This window comes from Carassius auratus, unplaced genomic scaffold (assembly GCF_003368295.1).
Source record: "Carassius auratus strain Wakin unplaced genomic scaffold, ASM336829v1 scaf_tig00216457, whole genome shotgun sequence".
NCBI classification, from domain to species: Eukaryota; Metazoa; Chordata; class Actinopteri; order Cypriniformes; family Cyprinidae; genus Carassius; species Carassius auratus.
In genome coordinates this window covers 85,178-100,528 of record NW_020528581.1, presented here as the reverse complement: position 1 = coordinate 100,528, position 15,351 = coordinate 85,178, and positions in this window count along the sequence as shown.

Genomic DNA, 15,351 nt, shown 5'->3' with positions numbered 1-15,351 from the left:
TCCACCCAGTCTTTGCCAGAAACAAGGCAATATGCACGAAGCATGGACTTGAGCGTTTGGTGAAACCGCTCAAGTGCACCTTGTGACTGGGGGTGGTAGGCACTTGAGGTTTGATGACTTACTCCAAGTTCGGTCAATAGGCCTTTAAACAACTTCGAGGTAAAATTAGTCCCCAAATCAGTCTGTATGATTCTAGGCAAACCGAAGACCGAGAAGAACCTTACTAACTCCCTGGCAACAATGTTGGCTTTAAGTGATCCCAGGGGAACAGCTTCAGGGAACCGTGTCGCCGCACACATCATAGTCAGTATATACTGATGGCCCGATTTAGCCCTCGGCAAAGGGCCGACACAATCAAGAATCAATCTCTCAAATGGTTCTCCCATCACCGGAATTGGTTGTAATGGTGCTGGGGGAATCATTGCTTTAGACTTCCCAGCCACCTGACATACATGACAAGACCGACAAAATTCTGAAACTGTGGATTTCATGCTCGGCCAAAAGAAATACCTTGAAACCATTTTGAAAGTTTTAGTAATACCCAGATGACCTGCGAGCACGTTCTCATGAGCCAATTTTAAAACCTGGTTTCGATAACCAGAGGGTAAAACTTTCTGAAATTGTGTATTCCAGCTAGCCTCTGGAAATACTAGACTTCCACCGTCGCATCAAAATACCATCATCCCAAAAAAACACAACCTTCGCTTCAGGCTGGTCTACTCGATCAACTGCTGCATCAGCACAGTTCCTCAAGCTCTGATCAGACTTTTGGGCAGCCGCCAACTGTTCCCTTCCAACTCTTAGAGGACCCAGTTCACTGGTTTGATTGAACTCAGTACCTGGACTCAAATTACTCGGAGTAACAAATAACTTGCATTCCTCAATTTCTAGAGAATTCATAAATGATTTAGACAAGTCAATAACATCCTCAAACTTCCGGCTCTGAGCACGAGTCACTACACAAGCAGGAAAAACTGAGGGGAACAAACTAGCAACATCAGACTTTGAAGATACAGGCTTCTCGATAACCAGTGGGCTAGAAAAAACCTTACCCCCAGCCAAGTCATTACCCAGCACAAGACCAACTCCCTCCACAGGCAGCTCTGAGCGCACTCCAAGCTCAACAACTCCTGAAACAAGATCAGAGGTTAGACAAACGGTATGCAGAGGTAACCTAACACATCCCAGTTCAATGCCACATACTAAAATATCGGAGCCAGTATATGTTGCAGCAGAAAATGGCAATACGCTCTCCAATATAATAGACTGGGCGGCACCTGTGTCCCTGAGAATTGTAATTGGTCTTAACTCAGAATCAGCAGATAACGAGACAAAACCTGACATGAGAAACGGCTGGTACACTGAAGCAGCACTCATGCTTTCACTAACCTCAGAAGGGTTGACAAAAGCAACACTTTTAGCTTTCCTATGCGAATTTTTCTGCTTCCAAGACCGGCACTCAGAAATCAAATGACCTGGGTCAAGACAATAAAAACACACGTTTGTCACCCATACGTTCTGAATCATACTTGTGAGAACTCAGATTTTGGCTGGTCTACCCGAACCAAATCAGTAACCGTATCCTCAGCTAGAGATTGGTTTCTACTCTGGCGCACGGAAGGAAAAACACTTCTGTTCATTAGCACAAATTCATCAGTGATAACAGCAGCATCCGACAGTGCACAACAATATTCTCTGGCAAACAACCTTTAAAGTCTTCCACCAGAACCAACTCTCGAAGTTGTTCAAATGTGGACACTTTACCGGAGCAACACCATTTGTCAAAGAGATTCCCCTTCTCTCTTTGAAATTCTACAAATGTTTGTTTGGCTGCTTTTACATAGCCCCGAAACTTCTGCCGGTATGCCTCAGGTACTAATTCATAAGCTCTAAGCACAGCAATTTTAACAATGTCATAATCTAATGACTCTTCTATAGGCAAGGAAGAAGAAACTTCCTGGGCTTTACCCTCCAAATTACATTGTAGGAGTAAAGCCCACATGTCCTTTGGCAACCTAAGCTTCACAGCCACATGTTTAAATGTAGTGAAATAGGAATCCACTTCAGTGTCATGGAATTTTGGAACTAACCTGATATACCTGCTAACGTCAAAATCTGCTTCCCCTGCTCCATCACCAGGAGTCAAAGCAGCTGGAGCCGACAGAGATGTACCCGAAGACCTCCCAGACAAAGGAAAAGGGGTAACTGGAACATTATCAGACAAATGCGGTGGAGCAACTAACCTACGCTCTCGTTCACGATCAATCTCTAATTCAAGCTCCCGCAACCGCAACATCTGATTATCATATTCCTGCTTTTCTAACCAACAGATCTAATTCTTTCAATTTAATGGCCAATGGAAGCCCACCTGATGGCACTTCAGGCACAGGAACTGACTTTACATCAGAACCCTCAATAACAGGCGTCTTAACTCCATTCCCAGCTTCCCAAAACCTTTTGCAATTCAACTTTAATAATACGCTTGGACGCATGTCTGGAAACTGAAATATTAAAGTCAGCCACTTGTAACAAGTCATCTTTCCGGCACTTGTCAAATACCTCAACAGTGGGACAAAGAGTAAATGAGACTAACTCAAAAGCCATACTCACTCAACGTCTTCTCCTCCACCAAAAGAAAGCAGCCAAACAAACAAGCTGACGAGCCCCCAATTTATTACATACCTCCCCAGTTTAGGGGATGGGAGGGAGTAATAAAGAAAATGGAGGAAAAATGGAAGGAGTTTTTCCCTTCTACTGACTCACACAACCACGCAAGTAACGTGAAAACAGAATAGAATTTATTAAACACAAGGAAGCAAATATAACTTCAGGAGGGGTCCAGGCCAACATAACAAACAAAACCTACTAACTCCCAAAAACAAACCTAACTAACCTACAAAATAAAAAGAAAACAAAATACAAAAGATTACCCTAACTCCCTAACTGATCTTAAACAGGAGAAAAAGTATAATCAAAATAAATAGCAACCACCTCCCTACAGCTTCCCATGAAAACAAAAGAAAACAAAAATAAACCTTAGCTCTAACAACAAAAGAAAATAACTCACGTTTGGGCTGAATAAATCCTCCCACAAGAGGACCACTAGAAATTCATCAACAAATTTCTAATCACAACAAAATCAGCTACAAACTCTAGTGACATCAGCAGAAGGTACTCTCGCTCCAAATTCCCACACTCCAGACATCGCAACTCTGTCTTTTATCGTCAAGCATTTCCTCTTGTGGGCCAATCAGGATAGGGCAGTCATCAGAAGAATCATCCACTAATTGGTCTTCACCTGTTAGTCCTTGTCAGCACTTGAGAGGGCGAGAGAAAAGAACACACAAGGCACATACACAAGAGACAGTCCCAATTAAGTAGGCCCTGGGACGTAACAATATGTTACTTTCCCGCCAAGCAATACGAAATACCTCTAGTTTTGTTTTCCTTCAGCTGCACTCCATTTTTCGAGCTGCTCTTTTTAGGGTGCGAGTATGCTCATTATACCATGGTGTAAAACTGTTTTCCTTAACCTTCCTTAAGCATAAAGGAGCAACTGTATTTATAGTGCTTGAAAAGAGAGAGTCTATAGTTTCTGTTACAACATCAAGTTGTTCTGAGGTTTTGGATATGCTAAGGAATTTGGATACTCGGTGGATCACCAGTAGTTGGGGAAGTACTGGTGAGCATTACCCCCTTGTTTTTTTTTCTCCCCTGCTCACGTATACTTTTTCCTGCCACAGTCGGTTGGGGTCCCTACTCGAGACATTGCTCTGTATTAGTTGATTCTGGTGCAGAGGATGATTTCATTGTTGCTGATCTGGTGGCTCATTGGAGAATCCCTACATCCCCTCTCCAGAAACCTATCACAACAGCGAAGGGACTTGACGGCTCCATCTTGGCCCAAATAACCCATGTTACTGACCCTGTGACCTTAGTCATCTCAGGTAATCACCATGAGGAGACTGTGTTCCGTCTCCTTAAGTCTCTTTAAGCCTTGCATTTGTATTGGGGCTTCCATGGCTGGTTAAACACCATCCCCATGTGAGTTGGTCTGAGGTTTCTGTATTAGCATGGAGCTCTATTTCTATTTCTATTTCCATGAATCATTGGTGGCTGGCCTCATCCAACCCTCCTCTTCTCCTGCAGGTGTGGGGTTCTTCTTCGTGGGGTAACAGAATGGCTCCCTTCTTCCCTGCATGGATTATTGTGGGCTGAATGACATCACTATTAAGAATCAATACCCCCTGCCATAGATGTAAACTGCTCATGAGCTGTTGCAGGGAGCTCGGATCTTCACTAAGTTGGATCTCTGCAATGCCTACCACTTGGCTTGGATAAGGGTGGGTGATGAGTGGAAGACAGCTTCTTGAGAACCAGTTGTATGTTAAGGTGGAGAAATGTATGTTCCACATTGTTCTGTTCCTGGGGCAAATAATCTCATCTGAGGGGATTAAGGTAGATCCAGCTAAGGTATGGGCTGTTTCTGAAACTTCTACAGGCTGTTTATCAACAACTTTAAGTTTCTTTCCAGAAACTTAAGAAATGTTTCACCTCTGCACCGTTCCTTTCAGTTCCAGACCCTGATCTGCAATTTATTGTGGAGGTGGATGCTTCTGAAGTTGGTGTAGGAGCAGTCCTCTCCCAGCAATATACTCATGATGGAAAGGTTCACCCCATGCATTCTTTCCAAATCGCTTGAGTCCATTTTAATGTAATATAATGTCGGAAACCAGGATCTGCTTGTGGTAAGGATAGCCCTGGGTGAGTGGGGCAACTGACTGGAGGGAGGCTCTGCGAGGGGTGGCGGTTCCTGTTCAGTGTCCTGATGGTCTGTTGTTTGTTCCTGAGCTGTTGCGTGCAGCTGTGTTGGAGTGTAATCACTCTTCGAGGCTAATCTGCCATCCATGAGTGCAGAGAACATTGGCTTCTGTCCGTCAACATTTTTGGTGGCCCATCATGGACCAAGATACCAGACAATTCATGGTGGCCTGCTTGGTTTGCGGCCAGAATAAGTCTTCCAATAAGCCTCCTGCTGGTCTGCTACAATCCTTTCCCATTTCCTCCCACCTCTGTTCTCACATTTCTCTTAATTTTGTAACTGGCCTCCCTCTCTCTAAAGGAAACACTGCTATACTGATGGTGGTTGACTGTTTTTCCAAGTCTCTGGTCTCTGACAGGGGCCCCCAGTTCATTTTCCACTATTGGTGAGAGTTCTGTTGTTTGACTGGGGCTACTGCAAGTCTGACTTCAGGATTCCATCCACAGAACAACGGGCAGTCTGAGCGGGCCAACCTAGATTGGGTGCATATGCTTCACTGTCTGGCATCACATAATCCTGCCTCCTGGAGCCAGCAATTCACCTGGGTAGAATATGCACACAAAACATTTCATGTGGCATCTACTGGTATGTCCCCTTTTCAGTGTTGACTTGGTTATCACCATCCTTTGTTGTCGTGTGTACACAGTCTTCCATGTCTCTTGAGTTAAACCTTTTTATTTATTTCCCCTCTGAACCCTATTTTGTCTGTCCCATACCCCCAACCCCCCTGTCTGATTGAATGGGTCCCTGTGTATACTGTCAGGAGGTTGTTGGAACCCAGGAGGTGTGGTGGGGGATACCAATATATTGTTGACTGGGAGGGATAAGGTCTGGAGGAGAGATGTTGGGTACCATCTCGGGATATTCTGGACTGCTCGCTGATTGAGGACTTCCACCAGTGGCAGGCTTCTCCCACCTAGGGAGTGTATGGGGATGCTCCAGGAGCGGGGCGTACTGTCAGGATGGTGGTTTGATCAGCCGTGTGTTTGTACCACTGTACATTTTTAGTTCATGGCTGTCTTGTTTGTTTGTTCAGGTGTTTTGGTGTGTGTGTGTGTGTGTAGTGTTTGTGTTCATTTGCCATGTGCTTTTGGCACGTTGTTGTGCTGCCATGCATTCATCTGTCAATTGTTTCCCCGCCCTCTTGTTATCATGTTAGTTTATTATTAATATCATGTTACTCCTTATTAACTTCCCTTTATATTCCCTTTGTGTTTTCTGTTCTGTGCCAGATCGTGTTAATGCGTTTTGTTGTGCACGTCTTGTTTTTGTGTCATTCCTAGTTTTCTAGTCGAGCCTTATTTTTTTTTAGCTTTATTTTTGTCCAAAGTCATTCAACTAAGACTCCAAGTCATTTCTGTTATTTTTTCTATGGTAACACTTTCTATTAAGCCCGTATTTATAAAACATTATAAGGGTGTTCTTAAGGCATTATAATGAATGCATAATGAATTATAAAAAAAGTATAATATGTTATATTAACTCATGAATAATCATAACGACAATTATAATACATCATAACACTTGCGTATTTGTGGTTATAAGTTTGAGTATGATTATTTATAACACACAATGAACACAGCATTAAATCTACTTAATTTAGAGTATAATGTACTGTATCATATCTTGATATTGTTTAAGATTTGCACAGTATTTTACTATAGCTTGTGAGTGGTTAGATGTTGAGTGTTAATTAAGTGTTTCCTTTTTTGGCTTATGTTAATTAATTTATGTGAGCTTAATACTCCAACAGAAAAAAAAAATGAAATGGTTTATATAGTTACATTTTATTTTTTTATGATCCCCTTAATCAGTCGACTATAAGCAACTTTGCAACTACATGCCAACTAACTTTTTATTAGAGTATTAGTATGCTCAAGAATGGTCGAATCTAGTATGGTAGAATAAGCTGACATAATTGAAAAGGCACTTATAGTCAGTTTATCTGTTGGTTGACCATCAATATAAAGTGTTAGCATATATTTGCAGTTTTTTAGACATATTAATACTCTAATGACCGCTATTTTATATGTAGTTGCAGAGTTACTTATCAACAGCTGTCTAAAGGGTACCACCAAAATAATCAAACTGAAATTACAATAAAAATAGAAATGTGTCATATTACACATTCATCTGATCTGATATCTGATCTGTTCTAGTCTGTTGTTTGTTATCTGGCTCGGCTCGGTGTTCATCTTCAGTTCTCTCTTCACAGCAGCTTAGTCAGTGTACTGTTTGAGTACATGAATTACTCCGGGATATTGGTTTGTTTGAACTCAGAGGGAATGTCAGCCACATTAAAAAAGTTAACAGCTTAAGTCATTTGTGGATTAATGCTTATTGGAGACGCGAACCGTTTCAAACGATTCAGTTCGATTTGGTGAACTGGTTCAAGAAGATCCGGTTACATCGAATGATTCGTTCACAAACCCGATATCACAAACTGCTTTGTTTTGAACTCTCTCTCACAACAGACACGGAAGAGAAGACAATACTGGATAAAGTCGTAGTTTTTGCTATTTTTGGACCAAAATTTATTTTTGATGCTTCAAAAAATTCTAACTGACCCTCTGATGTCAATATGTCAATATGTCAATAAAATAACTTCACTACTAAAGAGCTATAGTCTGGCACTGCCAACTCACTGAGAAATGCAGTTACACAGCTACTCTGCTTTACTCATATAACTGACTCATATTCTTGTCTTTACTTGGTTCGTTTTTGTGAATTAAAAAAAGAAAAAGAAGAAAAATTAAATGTTATTAGAACACATTGAATAAAGACTCACTGAAACAAAGCGAACATGATTGTTTTCTCTCTACTCAGGCCAGTTTCATATTTGAGTTAAATCCACAGTACTCAAACCAGACTTTCTGGCACTCTGACAGTTTGGCAATCTGTATTTCTGAGTTTAAACATCAGCTGCTATATCTTTGACCTTTTGAACTTGGGGAGGAGTTCTTTAATACCTTGTGTCCCATAGGGACCTCTTGTCTTTTGATTAAGAGCCTTGATTATGTCTGTAAAAAAGCCATCCATCTGTCCTCACATGCTTCATCTCATTTTGAAAGCACAGCCCCACTACCAGTGTGAATTATTATCGCTCAGTGACTTTGATGAGTCTCTCTCTCGCTCTCTTTTTCTGGCACTCAAGGCTGAGGCATGTTTAGATGATCAATACATTTCCACAATTTCATCAGTGAAGTGCATTTGAAAATATTTGGAATGTACAGTCTTGATTTTCTTTTTTTCAGAACAGCAACTGTAAAAATCAGATTTGTGAGCTGAACATTAGATATTTGCCGTCAAATAAGAAATTAAATAAAATCTAAATTAGACCATGTACCAGCAATTGTATGAATGTGCATATACAATATGTTTTTTATTAACATATTGTTTCAGTGTCTGCAACGATGTCTGCTATACTTGTCTATTAACCATATATATATATATATATATATATATATATATATATATATATATATATATATATATATATTAGGGCTGGTAAGTGATTAATATTTTTTATCTAATTAATTACATGATGTGGTGATTAATTAATCATATTAATTGCAGATCAAATTTGGAGAAATTACTCTGAAAATATCATTTAAAGTTATTGTTGTTTAAAGCATGGCTCTGGGTCAAAGGCTGTGAAGAAAATGCACCCATGTTGATGTCCCAACCCACATATTCCAGCAACTCTTCTGTTCAGGGTAAAGGTGGAGATGCAATGCTGGCGAGTTCTGTTTTGGCTTTGGTCCAGTATTCTGTCATGATATGGTGGCTGTAGTAAGCGCAGTAGAAACAACACAGGAGAATTCAAAACTAATAATCTTTAATAATAAATTAAACAGAAATACAGGAGATAACGCAACACAACAAATAAAACATTAAATAATACCAGACCAGGAACAGAGGAAGAAACAAGGCTTAAACAACAGAGGACTGTAATCAAAGTAAAACAGAATAGGTGTGGGAACTAATGGGTAATTCTGGAAGCAATCAAGGATCAGAAACACAGGCAAACAGAAAACTACACCAGAAAAAATACAGAATATACACGTGATAATATCTTACCTAAGGAAACACCCCTGCTTTACAAGTGCATTTAACATAATCAAAATGTTCAAAAGAGGAAGTCCTTTTTAACTTCTGATTTTTAACTTAATGGTCATATCTACATACAGTCATGGCCAAAAGTTTTTGCAGTGACATCAATTTAGCATTTTGCAAAGTTTGCTGATTCGTTGTTTGTAGATTATTTTTCCACATGTTTCTATGGTATACTGAAAAACAGTGATAAAAATTTCATATGTTTAAAGATTTTTATTTGCAAAAAATATAATAAGTCAATATTTACAATGTCGACACTTCATAACATTCGTTCTTCATAACCTCTGCAATTTGCTCTGGCATGCTGGATATTAGCGAGTTGATCACAATATGTGGGCTTCTGCTTGTCCACTCACCTTTTGAGGACTGACCACAGGTTCTCTATGGGATTGTTATCTGGGCAGTTGCCTGGCCATGGATCAAAAATTTCAATGTAATGATCTTTGAGCCACTTCTTTATCACTCTTACTTTGTTTAATGGTGCTCCATGAAAATGCATGGATCGTCACTAAATTGCTCATGGATCGTTAGAAGTCGCTCTTGCAGGACGTTTTGATACCATTCTTTAATCCTGGCAGTGTTTTTGGGCAGAAATTTGAGAAAGCCCACTCCCTCGGTTGAAAAGAAACCCCACACATGGATGGTCTCACGATGCTTCACTGTTGGCACAACACAGGACTCATGGTAGTGTTCACAATTTCTTCTCCGAACAATTGATTTTCAAGTCGGAATAGAGCTACATCACAGAAAATAAATTTGCACTAGTCTTATGCTGTCCAATTATTGCACTTTTCACATTTCAGTATGTCCTTGACATTTTTTTTGGAGAGAAGTGGCTTCTTTGCTGCCCTTCTTAACACCAGGCAATTGTCGAAAAGTATTGGCCTCACTGTGCATGCAGATGCTGGCAGACGAACCTACTGCCATTCCTCAGCAAGCTCTGCACTCCTGGTAACACAATTCCATAGCTGATACCTCAGGAGGAGACGGTCCTTGCGCTTGCTGGAAACTCTAGGATTTTCTGAAGACAATCTTCACTGCACTCGAATCACGGATCACTCTACACATTAATCTAGAAACAATGTGAATGAACACCACAACAGCTTAAGCTGCAGACTTTGCAAAACACAAAATGTATATCACTTCCAAAACTTTTTGTCACAATTATATGTAATTTGATTGTTAAATGAATAAAAATAATTGTTTCATTTAATATCATAATGCATAACATTTAACAATTAATTTAATAATCATAATGCATAACATTTAACATATAGAAATTCATATTTCTGAAATGAAATAATCAATACTAAATATAAGTGTCTTTGCCTTTTCATGTAGAGGATGTAGGAGGTATTGATGTGAGAATCCCATTAACCCATCCATGAATTAGAAAACTATGGCATTGTTCTAAATTCATAGGATGACTTTATGGCTCTGAGATGGTTTGGATGTAAATCCTTTTAAAATCACTTTCCCCTGGAGATCCACAGCCAGGTCCAGGTGAACAAGATATATAAGGACCAGATGGGTAATAAAACCAAACTCCCTGGATGATTGCTTTTGTGTGCACCATAACAAGTCCCATCAATGCCCAATGGCAATTGATTGTGAAATTGAATTTTGAAAACATAACTTTGCATATTGATCTAACAGACACAGCTATTAGCTCTGTATGCCTAGGCTAATGGATTATGATTTATACTTCCCCTCGCCCCCTAAAAACACTATCAGAGTAACCTTAAATTTATCATGAGGATGTGTGCCAGGATGACAATAAGCAGATAATTACTTGTCAAAGCTTTTGTAGAGCATCAGACTTTTTCAGCATGAACAACTGGCCCTCAGAATACAGATACTATACCATTCCTTGGGGTGCTGTTGCATTTAAATAAGCAGCGGTTTGATAAATGACTGTGCGGTGGCCTGATGACCCAGTCGAATATGCAGCCCTATTATATTTAAAGGAGAGTGCTACATGTCTAGATCTGCACTCCCGGGAGATGAGGCACCCACAGTGCTGGGAAATAAGTGAAAGTCAAAACTTCTCCCTAAACCAGTGAGATCATTTAGAAAGTGCCCTATTTTCTCATTTATTTATTTATTTCACAGCTCCACCTCTTCATTATGTTGCATTATTCAGGTTATCTGGATAAGTGGCTACACTCTTGTTCCATTTCTTAGAATCATCTTTCTTGCTTTTATTTGAGCTGCACACATTTGCCTAATGTCACATGGTGTGTATACGCTTCTGGTGCTCAGCTTGTGTTTAACTAGTGGCATTATCTCCAGTTCATGAAGGTTATAGTGAAAAAAAATGGTTAGATGACAGAAACTAAACTTAACATGCTGGAGCCATACAATAAAATCACCCTAAGCATGGCTGACAAGTAGAAGACAAGCTAACCATATCCTTCCTATCTCCTCCACACCTGCCCAGAGTTGTGAGCTTCAATATACACTTATTTATATTCCACACACTTGCACACAAGTGCACACATACTTTTCTGGGGCTTCATATTCCCATGAAAATTCATGCAGTGGCTCTAGTGGGCCTGTGATCATTCCAGTCGGTCGGGGAGATGTCATCCGACAGATGCCTTTTATATCATATGAGCGGAACCACCTGTTAAACATTTATGGCTTGAGCTCCGTGTTTGCACTGTAAAAAATGAAAAGGATTTTAACAGTATTTTACTGTAAAAATGCTACAGTAAAAACTTGTTAATTGGTTATCAGTAAGATTCCATACTATATAAGTTGAATAACTATAATTACATTTAGGGTGCTGTCACACAAGCATTTTTAGTGTGCACCCAGGTTTGACTGATGTCAGAGTTCAGTTCGTTTGGATGATGTGAACACTGTCTTCCGAACTCGGGTGCGCACCCGTGAACCACACCCGAGTCTATTTAAAAATGTTGGTCCGGGGTACGGTTCATGTGAACTCCAGTACGGTTCGCTGCTGATGTGACCGCAATCATACCAAATCGCAGAATATATATATTTTAAATAACTGTTTCTTCTTAGTTTTTTTCCCCCAATCAGTTGTGTACATTAGGGTTTTATCTTAGATCTAATGTTTTAAATTAATGTTTATTGCCTTGATGGTGTTAGTGTTTGTGTGAATGACACTGTGCATCTTATCTATATATTAGTGTATCCCTTCTCAGCTTGTGGAAGAGATTTGATTCATAATGTGACTTTCTCATCACCACCTGTTTTTGGTGGTTATCAGTATTACAATGGTTCAAAACAGATAGTAGTACTTTAATATGCTGGTTTATTAACATTACATCAGTTAATTTAATATGTTTTTTATTGTGAATTTAAAGGGGTCATATGATGTTCCTAAAAATTACATTGTTTTGTGTATTTGGTGTAATGCAATGTTTTTATGCAGTTTAAGGTTTAAAAAACAAACAAATAAACATAAATATGATAAAACAATAAAACCATTATAAACAAGCAATTTGTTTCATGCAGTGATTTCTAGTTGTGTCCTCTTTTGAAAGGTCAAACAAAGTAGTTTTGCTTTCACAACAAAAGGCATAGCGTCTCCACAACATAGCAACAGGGAGAATAAAAATTACGTTTTCTTTTTTTGCGTGAACATTTGGGTAGCATTATGCAAATTGTCCCACATCGTGATGTAGACGTGGGGGTGTGTTAGAATGAATGGTTGACTCTTAACTTTTATAAAGAATATATCTTTGGATTTGAGACTTTAGTCTTTGCGACTTTACAGATCTTCTTTGTGCACCAAGAGCTTTTATTATTCCAAAGAGAAAGGAAAAAATGTAATCGCATCATATGACCCCTTTAAGGTAAGTCTGTAAAACCTAAAAAGTTGCTACCATATTTTTAATGGTGAGGTTCTGGCAACCACAGCTGTAAATGTTTAAAGAAGATTAAAGAAAAATTTACAGTATTCAGAAATAACAATGTGCATATTTTACAAAATATTCACAATATACAAAAAACATATAATAATAATATATTATACACTTTTCCATAATGAACACATGGTACACAGTAGACTCAAGAGACTTATGAAAGAAGTTTCTTCTGCTCATCAAGCCTGCATTTATTTGATCAAAAATACAGAAAAAAATGTAATATTGTGATATATTGTTAAAATTTAAAATAATTGTTTTTAAATTTATTATACTTTAAATTATCATTTATTTCTGTGATGCAAAGCTGCATATTTAGGATCATTATCACATGATCCTTTAGAAATAATTCTAATATGATGATTCATTATCAAAGTTGGAAACAGTTCTGCTGCTTAATATTTTTTCAGAACATTACTTTTTACATATTTTTTTTAGGATACTTTGATGAATAAAAAGTAAAAATAATTTTTTTTAATAAAATCATTACTTTTATTCAGCAAGGATGTGTTAAATTGATAAAAAGTGATAGTAAAGAAAATATTTTATTAGAATATATATTATTAGAATTTTTTATTTTTTATTTTTTATTTTTTGGGTGATTGTTGTTTTGCTATCTGGAGTTCAGTAGTCAAATGGTTGTCTGAACAGGGCTTTCCGGGTGAGAGTGGTGCAGTTTCTATATCAGGTGGGGATGCAGTCAGTCATGATGCTCTCCACAGTGCAACTGTAAATTTTTGAGCTCAGACCACATTTCTTCAGTCGCTTGAGGAAGAATAGATGCTGGTGGGCCTTTCTCACTACTGACTGTGTGTGAGTAGTCCAGGTAAGGTCCTCGGTGATGTGAATGCCGTGGAACTTGAAGCTGCAGACCCACTCAACTGGAGTCCTGTTGATGGTGAAAGGGCAGTGCTCACTTGTCCGTCTCCTGAAATCGACCAACAATTCCTTGGTCTTCTTGATGTTCAGAGAGAGGTTGTTTTTGTAGTACTAATTAGTCAGGGTCCGCACCTCTTCACTGTAGCCCTGTGGGGCTCCAGTGATGAGGATCAATGGGGAGGAGATGTTGCTGCCAACTCTGACCTCCTGCCGTCTGCCTGTCAAGAATTCCAAAAGAACAATGGGTCCTACTACCCATGGGTCCAGATTTTGAGCTCCTTAAACAAAGTTATGGTTGTGTTTTCGAGTTGCCTTTTGCAATTATCCGCTGCAAAAATGATTCTCTTTTATATCTATGCCTATATTTATACAGTTTTATCTTTTAATAGTGACAATTACTAAAGCTTGTTTCACTATTCCATGTGATATTATGACTGGTACTTTTCACAAATAAAGTGATAAGCATTGGAGGCAGAAATCGTGTGTGGGTGTGTGTGTGTGTGTGTGTGAGAGAGAGAGAGAGAGAGAGAGAGAGAGAGAGAGAGAGAAAGAGAGAGAGATTCGATTTCTTTGCATAGAAAGGTAGCACAGTCTAGCCATCTGTTTAATAATCAAACAAACTACACATAAAATCTGCCAACTTTTAACCTTTAGTGTACAGATGTGTTTGGAAAACACAACATGCATGTCTTTGTGGCAGTTGGTTTGTGTACCCTACTAGTAGCATATTCAATTTATTCACCAGGGTGGGTAACTCAAGGTCATTGTCAGGAGTAAAGGATATGCTGGCTCCCTGTGGGGAAAGAGGTGAGAAGGTTGGTGAGACACAGCATGAGGTGATAATGTTGTGTGCTCCACCTCCATTTATCAAGTATACTGCCAGTTTTGTCTTGACAATGTGCCTGACTCTCTCTTCTGTCTTTAGGATCAGATCTTACAGGCTATCAAGATACTGTGGAGCTATTAAATAAAAGTAAAAAAAAAAAAAAAAAAAGTCTAAAATTAGCATTTTTGTTTTGATTTTATACTCATAGCATACATAAAAACATTGTGAAGTACATACACATACACACTGACATAGTTCAGGCAACAGAAGAACACAGCTGAACTCAAGTGGCCAATTTCTGCAGTACCTGCCTGGTTAATTAGTTGAACTACACAAACTATTTCCATGCATGTTGCAGTACTCTAAATCCAGGCAGAAATACAACATAAAGTATAAAATATATATATATATATATATATATATATATATATATATATATATATATATATATATATATATATATATATATGTATGTATGTATGTATGTATGTATGTATGTATGTATGTATATAATAAAAAAGAAAAATGAAAAAATATATAAACATTATCATATTGTGGTTTTATTACCCACCGGTCTAATATTCCACCATGAGATATCTGGTCATCCTATTTATGAATTAACTGCATGCTAGCCTGTCCACAACAGGGAACTTAAAGTAGTATTTTAGATTGTGTAACTCTGGCAGGGGTTGAGTCTTGTTCTTTATTAGCATCAAGTAAATAGCTTCTGAGTTTATTGCATGACAAGATGCTCACAACAGTGGGCTCTTTGGATAAATCATGACTCATTCCATACAGTCCACACAATGTGA